Raw genomic sequence first — 16,649 nt, 5'->3', positions numbered from 1 at the left:
AAGTGAGAGCTGGACCATAAAGAAGGCTGATTGCCGAAGAATTGATGCTTTTGAATTATGGTGCTGGAGGAGACTCTTGAGAGTCCCATGGACTGCAAGAAGATCAAACCTATCCATTCTGAAGGAAATCAGCCCTCAGTGCTCACTGGAAGGACAGATCCTGAAGCCCAAGCTCTAATATTTTGGCTACCTCATGAGAAGAGAAGACTCCCTGGAAAAGACCCTGATGTTGGGAAAGATGGAGGGCACAAGGAGAAGGGGACGACAGAGGACAAGATGGTTGGATAGTGTTCTCAAAGCTACCAGCATGAGTTTGACCAAACTGCGGGAGGCAGTGGAAGATAGGAGTGCCTGGCGTGCTCTGGTCCATGCGGTCACGAAGAGTCAGACACGACTAAACGACTCAACAACAACGACAAATTACTCTGTCTGTAGCATATCAGCACACAGAATAGAGAAACATACAGGGAGCCAACAGTAACACCTACGATGTCATTAACATATCCCATAATTGTTGATAAGGTTTCTATAAATGCAGTTCATAATCCTGAGAGAAAGATTGTGCCCTTATCCAGTACCTCTATATCCCAGGTGGTGAAATTTGTGTGTCATCGTCCCCCCACAATGTTACTGGTCTCCAACTCTCATCCCCCTGGCCACTGGTTTTGCAGGGACTGATGGGATTTGGAGACCAACGATACCTGAAAGCCACAGATCTCATAGCTCCGTTCTGGAGGAAGATTCACAGGCAAATTGGACGAGGCACTGCAGTCATTTCACATGATGGTTTCTGGAGGTGGCATTATCCAATATATAAAACTTCCCAAATTACTCTGAGCTGTTAATAGAATTCTGATTTTCCACTAAAGTCAAAGAGATTTACATTTTATACCTTTCCTAATCCCAGGCTTTCAGGTCAAGGCTTTGTGTAGCTATATAAAGTAGCACAGCACATGGATTATTGGGTAGTGACCCCACCCCCCGAGTTTGAATTCTCTAATTCAGAAATCAGAGCAGCCTCTTCTGAGCTTTTTAAAAAGCATTCGATTCAAACAGACATGACCCAATATCTCTGTTGACTGGTTTGTGCTAATTTCCCTTTCCATAGACGATTGGAGCCAGTTTCCTTCTAGAAACACCTGGTCACATTCGAGTCTGCCTCATTTTTAAGATGGATTGTTCTTTAAGAAGGTACTGGTACTTAGCTGTACCTGTGCAACCTAAATATTCCATGTGCAATGCTTCAAAAGCCCATTGCAGAACCCAAATAAAGGAGAAGAATACCCTAGTATAAATCAATTGGGTCTCCTATTTGTCATTAAAAGCTGTATAATGATTATTTTGCTTTTATGTTTGTTTTAATAGCCACTTGAATGTGGAAGGAGGCAGAATATAATAAGGTATATAAATAGCTGTGAGTATGCCAACCCAAATTTGGGCATTCTGGAGGAACACAGGGTGGGGAAAGAGGACTTCTACTAATGTAGCTGCTAGGGACTTGGTCCTAAAGGTAGGATTGGAACCACTGTGATACAGTGTCACTAATTCCCATTTCCCGGAGCCAGTCCAGGAGGATATCATACTCAATGGTATCAAATGCTGACAAGAGATCGAGAGCAAACTTGCACTTCCCCTGTCCAGGACTCAGCTATACAGCTGCAAATGAAACATTTCAAATGTGTTGTAAAGTGCAATACACAAATGTGACACTAGAAGGCGAGAGTGAGCTATGCCAAATTCAATGTATTTTTCAAAACATTTTTTAGAAAGCATTTTCACTGCGTGTGTGTGTAGATTCCACCCCACTCTCTGCAAAGCCCATTCAGCAGGGCAACCAAGGGCAACTCAGTTTCGTGGCCAGATTGGAATGGATCTAAATAATCTGTGCCATTCAAGAATGCTTGCAGTTGCCCCACCATGGCAGGGGTGGCCCAAGATGTTTTCTCACCTGAGGACCCTGCTGCCAACCCTGCGATGTGGAGCAGCGACTTAGGCTCTGCAAAAGCTTTCCCTCAAGGAAAAGGCTTTGCAAAGCTTCGCTGCTGAGCACATGTGGGGCGGGGGGGGGGTGAACTACACAAGGGCTTCTCCTCACAAGGAGATAGTCTCAACCAGAAATTGTTGTTTAATTGGGACTATTCTTTTCCCCCATGAAATTCTTTGCAATTTCTCCGTGGCTTCTTTGCAATTTCTCTGTTACTTCTGGGTTTCGCCGCTCGCGCATGTGCAGAGGCTCAAAATGACATCACGCGCATGCACAGAAGCAGTGAATCACAACCCGTCCACGTGCAGTCGTGGGTTGCGTTCGCTTCAGGGTGCGAACGGGGCTCCGGAACGGATCCCGTTTGCATCCAGAGGTACCACTGTATAATGAATCGCAAACAACCCGGGGGCTTGAGCTGGTGGTATGGATCCTTCTCCAAAAAGAGAATTTTGAGATGTGGGAAGCACATAAATTACGACAAATTGAAGCATAAAAGCACATTATTTTGTAAAGTTCTGTGTACCTGGCTGTACAGGGAGTTTCATTATTTGTTAATTACCTGTATTTTTGTTCCCCTTTTCACAATTCCAGATTATGTTATCACCTTTGAGTATTAAACTAGTGAAAAGAGTGAACTGATAGAAGGGGTGGCTAAAGAGAACCCTGGCTGATATCCCGAAAACCACAAGGAAGAGAGACTATTCTTTATGAGAACTGGGAAAATAAGGAGGTAAGTTTTTGTTTATAAAAATGTGGATAGCTTTTAAAATATCAGTGCTTTAACTGCCAAAAGACTGAATGAGAAATTAATGCGGGAAGAGGGGGAGCGAATGAAGCAGTTGCTGTATAACATCAGAGTTTCCTTTCCTTTTAATGTATTGGCGTTTCCTGCTGCGGTCAGTTCATCGCCTGCTGAAACGCCATTGAGCAGAACTCTTTATAGATAAGCAGACATGCAAAGAGCCTTTCTAAACGAGAACTAAAATATGGCAGAGAATCTTGGATAGAAAGCAAAAGACTTTAGCTCAGGGCAGAAATGTGGAAGCACAGCACCATTTCTTTCTCACGCACCAAATTGCAAATGTCGAAAATAGCCACACACACCCCCACTAAATTAATGTTTAGGGGTACTCTCATTTTCCTACTCATACTGAAATACTGCCCCTCAATGAGGCCAAACTTAGAGTCACAAAATGTATAGGGGTATGCGTCCCCCTGCGTCCCCCCAGAAAAAAAGCGCTGAAAATAGCCATCTTTTTGGCACTATTCTCTGAAAGAGTAGAAATGCTGCCAGAGTTCAATGCGTATAAGGGACATCACAAGCTGAGTAGGATCTTGGTATACATCTTTTATGTCCAAGTACCCAGTAGGTGAAACTCATGCAATTGCTTGAAAGTGGAGGGTGCATGTTTTGCTATAATGGCAGAAGCCTAGTGACAACCTACAGTCCCCATAAACCTTTTAAATTCAGCTATAGGTAAAGGTAAAGGGACCCCTGACCATTAGGTGCAGTAGTGGCCGACTCTGGGGTTGCGGCGCTCATCTCACTTTATTGGCCGAGGGAGCCAGCGTACAGCTTCCGGGTCATGTGGCCAGCATGACTAAGCCACTTCTGGCGAACAAGAGCAGCGCACGGAAACACCGTTTACCTTCCCGCCGGAGTGGTACCTATTTATCTACTTGCACTTTGATGTGCTTTTGAACTGCTAGGTTGGCAGGAGCAGGGACCGAGCAACAGGAGCTCACCCCATCGCGCGGATTTGAACCGCCGACCTTCCTAGGCTCTGTGGTTTAACCCACAGGGGCACCCGCGTCCCTAAAAATTCAGCTATACTTGTTCCCATCCCAGCATTTCACCTCATTGACTCTATTCAGGAGGCGAGTGCCATTGCTTCTTGTCAAACTGGGGCTACTGTATCTAGGCAGGGCCGGATTTAGGTTTGATGAGGCCCTAAGCTACTGAAGGTAATGCGGCCCTTTATATGTCCAGCTGTCCTTTGTCAACAACAAATTGTCACTGTTTTTTTGTGTTGAATATATGGTATATGGTAATTTATGGACCTAATAGGTATCTAAAGCCATTTGCGCATAACAAAATATGTATTTTACCAAAGTAATTGTTGAACTGAAATACAGTTAAGAAGAAGTATATTAATAGTGGGTTTTTTTGGGAATGTACATCTAGGTTTATTTTTCCTTTACATTTTTGGGGCCCCCCAAAAAGCGGGGCCCTAAACTGTAGCTTGTTTAGCTTATACGTAAATCTGGCACTGCATCTAGGCACTCAAAGCAGCTGTCTGCAGGCTTGAGTAAATCTCAGAGTTGCAGAGGTGCCACTTCCCCACAAAAAAAAATTTTAAGCCCCTAAAAGTGGGGAGTAAAGGTAAAGGTAAAGGTACCCCTGCCCGTACAGGCCAGTCGTGTCCGACTCTAGGGTTGCGCGCTCATCTCGCTCAAGAGGCTGGGAGCCAGCGCTGTCCGGAGACACTTCCGGGTCACGTGGCCAGCGTGACTAAGCGGCATCTGGCGAGCCAGCACCAGTGCCGCACACGGAAACGCCGTTTACCTTCCCGCTATAAAGCGGTACCTATTTATCTACTTGCACTTCGGGGTGCTTTCGAACTGCTAGGTGGGCAGGAGCTGGGACCGAACGACGGGAGCTCACCCCACCACGGGGATTCGAACCGCCGACCTTGCGATCAGCAAGTCCTAGGCACTGAGGTTTTACCCACAGCGCCACCCGAGACCCAAAAGTGGGGAGTAGGTTCTCCCAAACAACTTGATGAACATGTGGGATAAATCAGCCTCACTATAACCAACAAGATTAACTCTGGTAGATGCATGAATGAGTTGATGCACTACACAGGGGAACATTTTGTTGCAGGTTGCATAGGTGTTTTTGTTTTTGTTTTTTTAAAGGCAAGAGGCTGAGGTTCCCCTAGATTATGAAACCCTGGGCCCTGGGCTGCAGCCTGCTCAGCCTGTATGTAAATCTGGCACTGACAGGCGCGGTCACACTGTGATACCGAACCTAATTTTTAAGATCATATTTCCATTAGCTTTAGTTATATTTTGCTCACGCACCTTGAACTTTTCACAGAAGTCCTTGACAGCTTCACAGCTTCTCTGCTCCTTCTCCTTTTCCACATTGATTATAGCTGCATGGTGAAATTGCTGCTGCTATTGTGGTGCAGTCCAAAATAAAAAATAAAAAATGAGCAAAGGATGTGGTTGTTTTGTTGTTTAGTTGTTTAGTCGTGTCCGACTCTTTGTGACCCCATGGACCAGAGCACGCCAGGCACTCCTGTCTTCCACTGCCTCCCTTCTCCTTGTGCCCTCCATCTCTCCCAACATCAGGGTCTTTTCCAGGGAGTCTTCTCTTCTCATGAGGTGGCCAAAGTATTGGAGCCTCAGCTTCAGGATCTGTCCTTCCAGTGAGCACTCAAGGCTGATTTCCTTAAGAATGAATAGGTTTGATCAATGACACATATTTAACATTGGTGTTATGTACTAAGCTTGGATCCTAGAACAATAGGCAGGTAGGATCCTAGAATGCAACAACTGATTGGCTTGCAGGAGAAGACCAATTAGGCTCCAGGAGGAAGTTAATCAGCCTATTAGGCTGGTAGGATCGTAGAATGCAACAACTGATTGGTCTGCAGGAGAAGACCAATCAGGTTCCAGGAGGGAAGCAGAATCAGCCAATCAGATGGGACTCATTGTGTAAATAATGTACAGTGGTACCTCGGGTTACACACACTTCAGGTTACATACGCTTCAGGTTACAGACTCCACTAACCCAGAAATAGTACCTCGGGTTAAGAATTTTGCTTCAGGATGAGAACAGAAATCGTGCTCCGGTGGCGCGGCAGCAGCCGCAGGAGGTCCCATTAGCTAAAGTGGTGCTTCAGGTTAAGAACAGTTTCAGGTTAAGAACGGACCTCTGGAACGAATTAAGTACTTAACCCGAGGTACCACTATATATAAAAGCCTGAGGTTTGGGGGAAATTCAATCACTGTTTTACAAGCTGCAATGAAATCACTGCAGGACTCCGAGTATATTTCAGTTATCCTTTCAAGTCATCAAAGCACTTCAAGTGCATTATCTTGCTGTAGTCCTTACAACAAGGACGGTGGTATTTTTATCTATTTATTTTAATTTTTGTCATGTATTTTGTCTTTTCATACTGTCAACTGCCCCGTGATCTTTGGATGAAGGGTGGTTCATAAATTTGATAAATACTAACGAGTCTTATGGTATTTCAGTATTATATTCCCACATTTTACAGATCAGAAGACTGAGTCTGAAAGAGTGTAGTTTCTGTACAACCACCTAGTGAATTCCTGTGGAGACTTATTCAAAACAAGGGCTTTGCAATTTGTAGCTCAGGCTCTCGGTCACTACTATAGGACAGGTAGCTCCCCACTTATGTGGGGCTTATGTTCCAGGCCCCTGCGAGCATAAGTAAAATGTGCATAAGTCCTTGTGACTCACGAGGAAACCCTCCCCAGAGCCCAAAGAGGACACCCTCTCCAGGCTCTGGGGAGGGTCTCCTCGTGAGTTACAAGGACTTTCCCACTCTCTCCTGCCACTTCTGGGATCCTGGCGCTGCATGTTTGCGATGTCACATGCAAGTAAGGAGCTGCCTGTAGACCAACTCTCTGAAATGCTCCTTGCCAAAGTTACATTGATGTGCTGAAATTTCAGGTCACAGCATTAACGAATCCATGATACTGACCAGGATCGAAAGAACAATTAAACTAGTTTGACTAGCTGCATTGGATTTGGATTTGTGCTTGTCAGATGGCAGCCCGCCGTAGTGAATGATAAGCTACAGGGGAATTGTCTGCAGAAAGAACAAATGTCAATAACGTCAGTGAATGTATATCTGTAAAGGAGAAGGCTGGTGGTTCGAGTCCACCTCAAATGGCTGTGGGCACGATTCCTGCATTGCCCACAATGACGCTACAATTCCTTCCAATGCTACAATTCTATGAGCCTTTGGATAAGCCTAAAATATATCCTGAATATATCACAACTTACTCTGCAATCCTGCACACGCTCACTTCAGAATCAGCCCCAATTAAGACAATGGGACTTACTTCTGAGTAAACATGCATTGGATTGCACTGTTAATCTGACCTAATAAGACGAGGCAGTGAGAGATTTTTAAAAATACTGGGACTTTTAAAAAGAGACGATATTTCTTGCCTTGGATTTTGATCAGATATCCGAAGGATCCATTAGCCACTGTTTCACGAAATTATCTAAGACTTGAAAATATGGTGAGAATTGCAATTCTCATGATTCAGAAATGTCAAGCCAGAACATTCTTCCTGGCTGAAAGAAGAGAAGCTTCCTAAAACCCTGTTTATAGTTCAGTCATTGCTAATATATATTTTTATGTATAAACTGAAACAATGGCAGACCATATTGAATATTCATTTGGAAGGCTATTCATTTGGAAGGCTTAGTTTAAGTACCTCAAAGAGGTATATTGAAAGGCCCGCTAGCAATGCCAAATTTAAATCTATATTACCAGGTGGCTTGGTGGGTGTCTGTGAAAGCTTAGTTAAATCCTGAACGGAATAGGATTGCTATTCTTTTGGAACAAGAAGTATCAAATATTTGCTTTGAAATATCTCACTTGGCTGGATAAATAAAAGTGTACTCTCGGCTCAGTGAAATATAATAGTAAACCCAATCATGGAAACCTGGAATAAATAAGCATTTTCTTATATTCTACATACATATAAATTCACTTTGTAATTCACTTAAAGAGCTACCCAGATTGTTAGGGTACTTTGACATAACCAGTGTGGTGTAGTGGTTAAGAGCGGTAGACTCGTAATCTGGTGAACCGGGTTCGCTTCCCCGCTCCTACATGCAGCTGCTAGGTGACCTTGGGCTAGTCACACTTCTCTGAAGTCTCTCAGCCCAGATCACCTCACAGTGTTTGTTGTGGGGGAGGAAGGGAAAGGAGATTGTTAGCCGCTTTAAGACTCCTTAAAGGTAAAGGGTAAACGGACCCCTGACCATTAGCTCCAGTCGTGGCCGACTCTGGGGTTGCGGCGCTCATTTCACTTTATTGGCTGAGGGAGCCGGCATACAGCTTCTGGGTCATGTGGCCAGCATGACTAAGCTGCTTCTGGCAAACCAGAGCAGCGCATGGAAACGCTGTTTACCTTTCCGCCGGAGTGGTACCTATTTATCTACTTGCACTTTGACGTGCTTTCGAACTGCTAGGTTGGCAGGAGCAGGGACCGAGCAACGGGAGCTCACTCCATTGCGGGGATTTGAACCGCCGACCTTCTGATCTGCAAGTCCTAGGCTCTGTGGTTTAACCCACAGCACCACCTGCATCCCTTAAGACTCCTTAGGGTAGCGATAAAGCGGGATATCAAATCCAAACTCCTCTTCTTCTTTTTCATAACCTGGAGAGCTTAAACGAGGCATGCTCCCATCCAAGGCATTGTGATTTTATTAGGAGGAAATATTTGAAAATGGGGAAATTAGAGCAGTGCTTGTTAAAAACCTATAGTAGAAGCTAGTGCAGTTGATACAAACATGGTCAAGCAATGCACTGTTTCCTGCTTCTGAATACAATCAATGAAATCACCTTCCGTGATGATTCTCTGGTTTGCTGGAACTGTGTGCCTGGCAAGAACATCCTTCTGTAGAAGACATGAGTACTTCCTTGCTGGTTCATGAAAAGAAGGGACTACCAAGAGTTGGAGAGTATGCACCCCTTTTGCTTAAGCCCTCTAGACAAACAAGTTTGGGCAGAGTAGTGTAACAGAAATGTGTTCCCTCTTCAAAGAGACATTAGGAACTACCTTCAGCTGAATTTGAGAGAACACAACAGTGGCTTCTGTGTGTGCTTTTCTCTCGGTACAGGTAAAACCTTGTGGGACAATAGCAGCACATGAGAGAAGACGTGTGCGGTTTTTAAAATATTCTGTTCTGGGTTGGCCTTGCTAATCCTTGCTGCATGTTGTTAAGACACCCATGTGAGCGGTGCTTGTACAAGGTCAAGAATGTAAGAAGAACTGCCTTGCTGCAAAGGCCTGGCCAGCCCAACTTGTGTTCTGCTCCCAGATGGAGACAACGGGCCATTCACAGAGCTTGAAGGTAGCGCTCATCCTTGGTCCTTTGCATAAGCACCCAGTATCCATTACAGTTGTACATTGGTTTTAACAGCTTAGTTCTTGAACGTTTTGGCTCCTGAACGCCGCAAACCTGGAAGTGAGTGTTCCGGTTTACGACCTATTCTTAGAAGCCAAACATCCGACGGGGCTTCTGCAGCTTCTGATTGGCTGCAGGAGCTTCCTGCAGCCAATCAGAAGTCACGATTTGGTTTTCAAACGTTTTGGAAGTCGAACGGACTTCTGGAATGGATTCTGTTCGACTTCCAAGGCATGACTGTATGCTACTTCTTAGCCTAGAGGTCCTATTGAGCTACTATGACTGAGGGCTCATCTGCGCAGAGGAAATTTTAGGACAGTGCCCTATATCAATACATTTAATGCGTGTGCATGTGGGAAAGGACCACTCGACTACGAATGAAGAACTATGGGGTATATGTCAGCACAGTTCAGAAGGGCTGCTGTTTATTTCCTAGCTCTGTGTCTCCCCTCACAGAACGCTGCTCCGTCCAACAGGTGGCAGTGTCTATTTGGCAATTTTATGTAACATGGAAATTACATGAGTATCCTTTACCACAAAGAACTAGTGTACAAGTGAGAGGTGCTGAGCAGAACATTTGCTAAATATTTCTGCAGAGTTTCCAATTGCAAGTCTTTAGAGTCATGTTTTGAAATAATGTGTTTTAGGGGGTTCATGACGCTTCTGCAAGAAAGCCTTACAGCAGGAGAAAGTTTAGTATTACAGCGGTACCTCGGGTTACAGATGCTTCAAGTTACAGACTCCGCTAACCCAGAAATAGTACCTCGGGTTAAGAACTTTGCTTCAGGATGAGACCAGAAATCACGCGGCGGCAGCAGGAGGCCCCATTAGCTAAAGTGGTACCTCAGGTTAAGAACAGTTTCAGGTTGAGAACGGACCTCCAGAATGAATAAAATTCTTAACCAGAGGTACCACTGTACTAGCCCGTTGCTGAAGATGGGGATCAAAGGGCCAACTCAGACAAAGCAAGGACAACTCTCTTTGTTTCTTCATGTCTGCCCTGCATCTATAACAGATATGGAGAGAGTGTGGATTTTCAGATGTTGCTCCACCAACTCCCATCATTCTTGACTATTTGCTGTGTTAGCCTTACAGCATCTCTTCAATCCATACCAAAAATACTGTACCCCAAAATATCCACAACTAGAATTGAAGCTCTGGGACCAGGAGGAAGCTGGAGGACACGCAGGAAAGTGGCTGAGGCTGCGCTACCCCACAGATCAGCTGTTAGGCGGGGAGGCTGAGCAGCGTAAACAAAGCCCTGTTGTGCCTCTGGTCTCTTTGGGACTTCCTCCACCTTCACTGATGTCCTCTTCAGGCTCCTTGCGAGCCACCCGCCATTTCCAGGTTTGAATCTATTTATTTAATTATTTCCAACGCCACATGTATTCAAGGTCACACGTGAGTCAATCGCATGTAGTTAAACCCTCACTGAGATAGCCTCTGACCTCGAAAACTTAGAGCTTATCTGCACATCTTCACCTGCAGGGGAAACTGCTCTTTAGTGCTCAGTCGGAGCAAATAGCAATTTGGGTTTTCTCTAGATTAATATTTGCTCTAATTTAGCGCTAAAGAGCAGGTTTTCCCTTGGAATGGTGTGGGGCAAGGTGGAAACCACTCAGATCCATATCACATGAATTTTCATAATTAACAGGGCAGTTTTGTTTCGTCAAGCCATTGATCCTGGAAACAGAAGCTCCTCGTGACTTCAGAAGAATTACCTATATGAATCTGTAGTGTTCTTTATGCATGCACTTGTTTATTTTTCATCTATTCACCAATACACCAGAAATAAATAAAAACGGTAGCCAGGAAGGATAAAAACTAAGTAGGAAAAGAAACCTATATAAGGCATGTGCTTGCTGATTTGAGCTTTGGCTTGCTGGCTTGCATGCTTGCATCTAAAAGCTAAAAGTTAAATATAACTGCAGCACAGAAGAATACAGAATTAATGAAATTCTACGGATAAATTTGATAGCATCCAACTTCATTTTAGCTCATATCATGGAACATTTTCGATTTTTACTAAATGCTTCTGTAAATCAAGGTTCAGTTCAAAGAGACATCCTGATTTAACCTTTTTGAATGGAAATATTTCACTATTATTTTCCATTTAAATTGAGCTAAAGGGATTCTGTAAATCATGTATATGCGCTTTAGTGAACAGACCAGTATTGTTTCAATCCGTGGGTTGTTGTGCTTTTTCGACATTGTCTTCTCCCAACATTTGCTCTAATTGTCTCTTTTATCATCAGATCTGCTGCTGCTTTCAATAACTTCTGAGATGGAGTTTATCCGTGCAGCAACTTAAATCATTTGTTTTCTCATTTACTGAGCGCTGACTAGAGACTTCCCATGTGCAGTCAGTTGGATTGTTATGAGTTTGTAATGTCCCTGTTTTCTCCCCGGAAAATACAAGGATTTCAAAATAAAACTATTTCCTTCTGGTCTCTGGATAGAACAGTTGGCATTGCGCTGAATGCTTTTCTTCCTTCAGATGTGCTCCATTCAAATGCACATTCTGAAAGGTCATAAGAATCTGCTCAGCAACAGAGCAGATGAGACTGCGGCTGCCTTGCTCCATCACAAAATCTTGCCGTGGGGTTGCCACGTGTCCTCTTTTTCCAGGAGGTAAAATTCAGGGGTAAAATTTGAGACAAACTGCATTTATTTGCTTTGAATGGCCATCACAGCATCTTCATTTTTGCTTGTCAGAATATGGCAGCCCTACATACAGAGTGATCCTGTTCAGGATTTCAGCGGCTCCAGTGCCGGATTTACATATAAGCTAAACAAGCTATAGCTTAGGGCCCCACTCTCTTGGGGGCCCCCAAAAAATTTAAAGGGAAAAAAATCTGGATGCACATTTCCAAAATATAAGTTAAAACAAATAAAATAAAACCTACATACAGCAACAGTGTTTTGTGTTGTGTAGGCTCCTATGGTGTAAGTCATGGGCCCCGCCTGCTAGCCTGCTCCCTAAAATATCACTGGTTTGCTCATTTCTATATATAGGGTGCCCACATTCTGCATGGACTGGTTGCAGGGCAACATGTAGTATGCCGCTGCAGACTGCAGTGCAGCACAGTTGAATGTAGGTCAAGCTGTTGTCAGTGGCAGAGCTTCATGCTCCAGCACCGGGGGGGGGGGGGCAGAGAGCAGGTGGGGGCGGGGCTGGCACGCGTCCTGGGGGCGTGGCGCTTCGCCTACAGGGGTGTAGCGTCTACCGCGGGCGGGGGGGCAGCCACGATGGCACCCCACCGGGATCACGCTGCCAGGGGCGGTGCGCTCCCCCCGCACTCCTCTTCCTCCGCCAGTGGCTGTTGTACCTGTTGTGATGTTAACATATGAGAGTGCTGGAGGTGAAATAGTTAAACAGGTTACCCAATCAGGACCCAGGGGGTGGAGTCAGAGGGACTATAAAACCAGCTCTGGGAGGGGCGAAGGGGGAGTTTGTTGGGAGTTGGGTGGTTGGTTGGAGTGGGAGTGAATTGGGGTAGAGTTTGTGGGTAGGTTGAGTTAGTGTAGCGAAATAAGCTGAGTCAGGAACAGTTAGGAACTAGGAAGACGAGTAAATATCTGAGAGGTGGTTTAGTGAGTGAGAGCAGGTAGCGGAAGTTAAAGGACTGGATAGGCACCCTATGACAGTAATTGACCGATACCGTTTATGAAACCACACGCTTGTTAAACTGCAGTAAATAAACAGAAGTTTATGTTCCAATTTAACCCTGACTGGACTCAGTATTGTACCAGGTAGGGCCTGGGTGGTGGCAGCAAGAAATAAAGTGGTGGCACAGGGATCAATAGACGGTGAAACGTCCAGGGGCGCTGTGTGATCAGCATACCTGTTATCTAATATTAAAGAGTGCTTATAGACTGATGATCAGGCAGCATGGACTAAGGGTATGAGTCTTATGCCTACTGATTGATTTCATGTAATACACAATTTATTTATTTTGATCCCATTATAGAATTACTTTAGAAAAATATTCATCTTTATTATTTAGTAGGCCTATATTATTACAGTGGTACATCGGGTTAAGTACTTAATTCGTTCCGGAGGTCTGTTCTTAACCTGAAACTGTTCTTAACCTGAAGCACCACTTTAGCTAATGGGGCCTCCCGCTGCCGCCGGAGCACAATTTCTGTTCTTATCCTGAAGCGAAGTTCTTAACCTGAAGCACTATTTCTGGGTTAGCAGAGTCTGAAACCTGAAGCGTATGTAAGCTGAAGCGTATGTAACCCGAGGTACCACTGTATTTACTAGTACAGTTCCCTATTACCCCCACTTGCTACTATAATACTATATATAAATGTTATAATTATATTAATTATTTTACTTACTGACTTATAAACGGCCCCATTACCTTCAGTAGCTTAGGGGCTCATCAAACCTAAACCCGGCCCTGAGCGGCTCCATTGCGTTCTTTGCCCCATTTTCCTTTCCTCTCCCTCTCCTATAGTCACCCCCCAGAGATGGTTGATCCCTCCTACCTTTCAAGTCATTGGATCTCACTGTTGCCCAGTCCCCCAACCCTACCCCTTTCAACATTCTGTGCCACTGAGTTCTTTGGGACTTTGGAGATTTCCCCCATTAATTGTTGTTGTTGATTGAACAGCTGCAAAGATCTTCACCTTTTGGAATATGGCAATCCTAAGCTATGGTTTTCCCAGTAGTGATGTATGGAAGTGAGAGCTGGACCATAAAGAAGGCTGATCGCCGAAGAATTGATGCTTTTGAATTATGGTGCTGGAGGAGAGTCTTGAGAGTCCCATGGACTGCAAGAAGATCAAACCTCTCCATTCTGAAGGAAATCAGCCCTGAGTGCTCACTGGAAGGACAGATCCTGAAGCTGAGCCTCCAGTACTTTGGCCACCTCATGAGAAGAGAAGACTCCCTGGAAAAGACCCTGATGTTGGGAAAGATGGAGGGCACTAGGAGAAGGGGACGACAGAGGACAAGATGGTTGGATAGTGTTCTTGAAGCTACCAGCATGAGTTTGACCAAACTGCGGGAGGCAGTGGAAGATAGGAGTGCCTGGCGTGCTCTGGTCCATGGGGTCACAAAGAGTCGGACACGAGTAAATGACTAAACAACAACAAAATCTAGTCCAACCCCCTTGTCAGGGACTGGACTGAAGGGGATGAGATTGAGGAGGAATGGTGGAGGTCGCCCTCACCCTTCCTGAAACTTCCAGAGAAGAGGAAGGCAGTATTGAATTACAGCAGTCGTTTAGTCTTAATAGCACAAGGATGGAAGAATGAAGAAACCCCGACGACAGAACTGTGGCAAGAAAAATTGATGGACTATGCGGAATTGGCAAAACTGACACACAAACTACGTGACAAGGATAACTGTGATTTTAAAGATGAATGGGAACCTTTTACGAAATATTTGAAGAAACAACAATACGAATTGGACTCTTTGGCAGGTTTTGAATAAACATTCACAAAATCTTTATTGGTAATATACAGACAGATAAATTGTGGATCCTTACAACTTTATAACATGCAGATAAAAATATATGTTGAGAAACCAGAGATAGGAGCTGAGGGAAGTCGGGGGGGTGGGGATGGGAGGGTGGGCATATATCAGGGGGAGGGGGGAAATGGGGGGGGGAAACAATGTGGATGATGTAACTTTGATAAAATTATTGTGTTGAAATACTTAATAAAAAATATTTTTTAAAAAAAGAATTACAGCAGTGGTTTGAGGAAGGTCACAGCTCAGAGAATGAATGAATGAATGAATCTTGATTTGCGTCAACCATCGGCCATAGCAATAAAACAACAATATAACATACAAAGAATCAAAATTAAAAAGTAAATTATATAGAATACAATTTAGGGTTTTGAATCAATAGTCAAACAGTGGATCTTATTCTAATTGTCCCAGCTAAAAACCTTGCGGAGACACGCGAACAGAAGAGTTGGGAGGTGTTAGAAGAAGATAATGAGGAGGCAGAGCCAGAACAGCCAGCTGACACGTTATCACTGGAGATTATTTCTAACCCCCCCCCCTTCTCCCAGAACCCGGCATTCGTTGAGAGTGCAAGAGCAAAGGACTCAGAGACAATTAGCCCCTAGCGGCCACCGTCAGGGGAAGGGCTGTTGGTAGGAAGGGAGGAGGGAGGAGAAACTGACTGCCTTCCTTTGTCTCTCGCTGTGATGATTGAATAAACTCATCAGTAAGAACTTCTCTTTGTTTTTCTCTGTTTCTTGCTGCCACTGGGAGAGAGATAGAATTCCCTGATCCCTGGCAGAAATCCCAGCTAAAACATCCATGACAGATGGAGTGATCCAGCCTCTGCTTAAAAAACTCCAAGGAAGGAGAGTCCACCATTGTGGCGTTTGCCCTCCTAGGTGTGTGACATCATACTGGGTTCATAAGGAAAGGGTTAGCTAATTGTAAAATGACTAACCAATGGGAACCCAAGAGAAGTGTATCTGAAGAAGTGTGCTTGCACACGAAAGCTCATACCAAGAACTAACTTAGTTGGTCTTAAAGGTGCTACTGGAAGGATTTTTTTAATTTTGACTATGGCAGACCAACACGGCTACCTATCTGTAACCAAGAGAAGTGAGTTAGAGTTAGGGTGGTTGAGAAGACAGTCTGGAGTTAGAAGAGGCAGAGAAGATAAGTCTGTGGGTTGGGCTAGTCTGGTGTGAGAGAGTGAGAGCATTTGTTAAGAGGAGTCAGTCAAACAGTTGAGATAATCAGTCAGAAGGTATTAGGAAGGTATAGGCCAGTAAAGAAACTAAAGTTAAGATACTGACAGGAATATTATCTGAGAAACCATAAACTTGTTAATGTTTATAGAATAAACTTGTTTATTTGGTTCACTTTTAAAAACTGTCTGGACTCAGTGTTTTACCCGAGAGTAACGGGTTGGTGGCAGCAGGGAAGTGAGCACAGTGGTGGCACAGGGATCAACAGACCATTAAACGTCTGGGGACCCTGTGTGATCGCCACAAACATCTCTCATGGGAGTCTGTTCCACTGCCGAATAGCTCCTACTGTCAGAAAATTTCCCCCCAAATGTATAATCAGAATCTCCTTTCCTGTAACTTGAAGCCATTGCCTCAAGTCATATATATATATATATATATATATATATATATATATATAATATTATATTTTTATTTTGTTCTGTAAACCGCCTTGAGACCTCTGGGTATAGGATAGTATATAAATTCAACAAATAACTAATAAATAAATAAATAATACCCTCCAGAGCAGGAGAAAACAAGCTTGCTCCATCTTCTATGTGACAGCCCTTCAGCTATTTGAAGGTGGCTCTCATATCTCCTCTCCTCTTCTCTGGGCTAAACATGCCCAGCTTCTTCAAGAGTTCCTCGTAAGCCTTAGTTTCCAGAGCCTTGGTCATCTTGGTCACCCTCCTCTGCACACCTTCCATTTGCCAACATCCTCCTTAAATTGTGGTGCCCAGAATTAGACACAGTATTCCAAGTGTGGAC

General features: G+C 44.3%; 1 long non-coding RNA gene across 1 annotated transcript in view; it reads left to right on the top strand.

The window, feature by feature from the left end:
* Positions 1-2,549: 2,549 nt before the first annotated feature.
* Positions 2,550-16,649, top strand: part of LOC308482141 — a 25,212-nt gene continuing 11,112 nt past the window's right edge. The window contains exon 1 of the long non-coding RNA XR_013989079.1: positions 2,550-2,714. This is a non-coding gene — a long non-coding RNA (uncharacterized lncRNA). The remainder of the gene's footprint in view (positions 2,715-16,649) is intronic.

This window comes from Podarcis pityusensis (assembly GCF_964106645.2).
Source record: "Podarcis pityusensis genome assembly, chromosome: 7".
Classification (NCBI taxonomy): domain Eukaryota; kingdom Metazoa; phylum Chordata; class Lepidosauria; order Squamata; family Lacertidae; genus Podarcis; species Podarcis pityusensis.
This window is presented reverse-complemented; position numbering and strand designations above follow the sequence as displayed.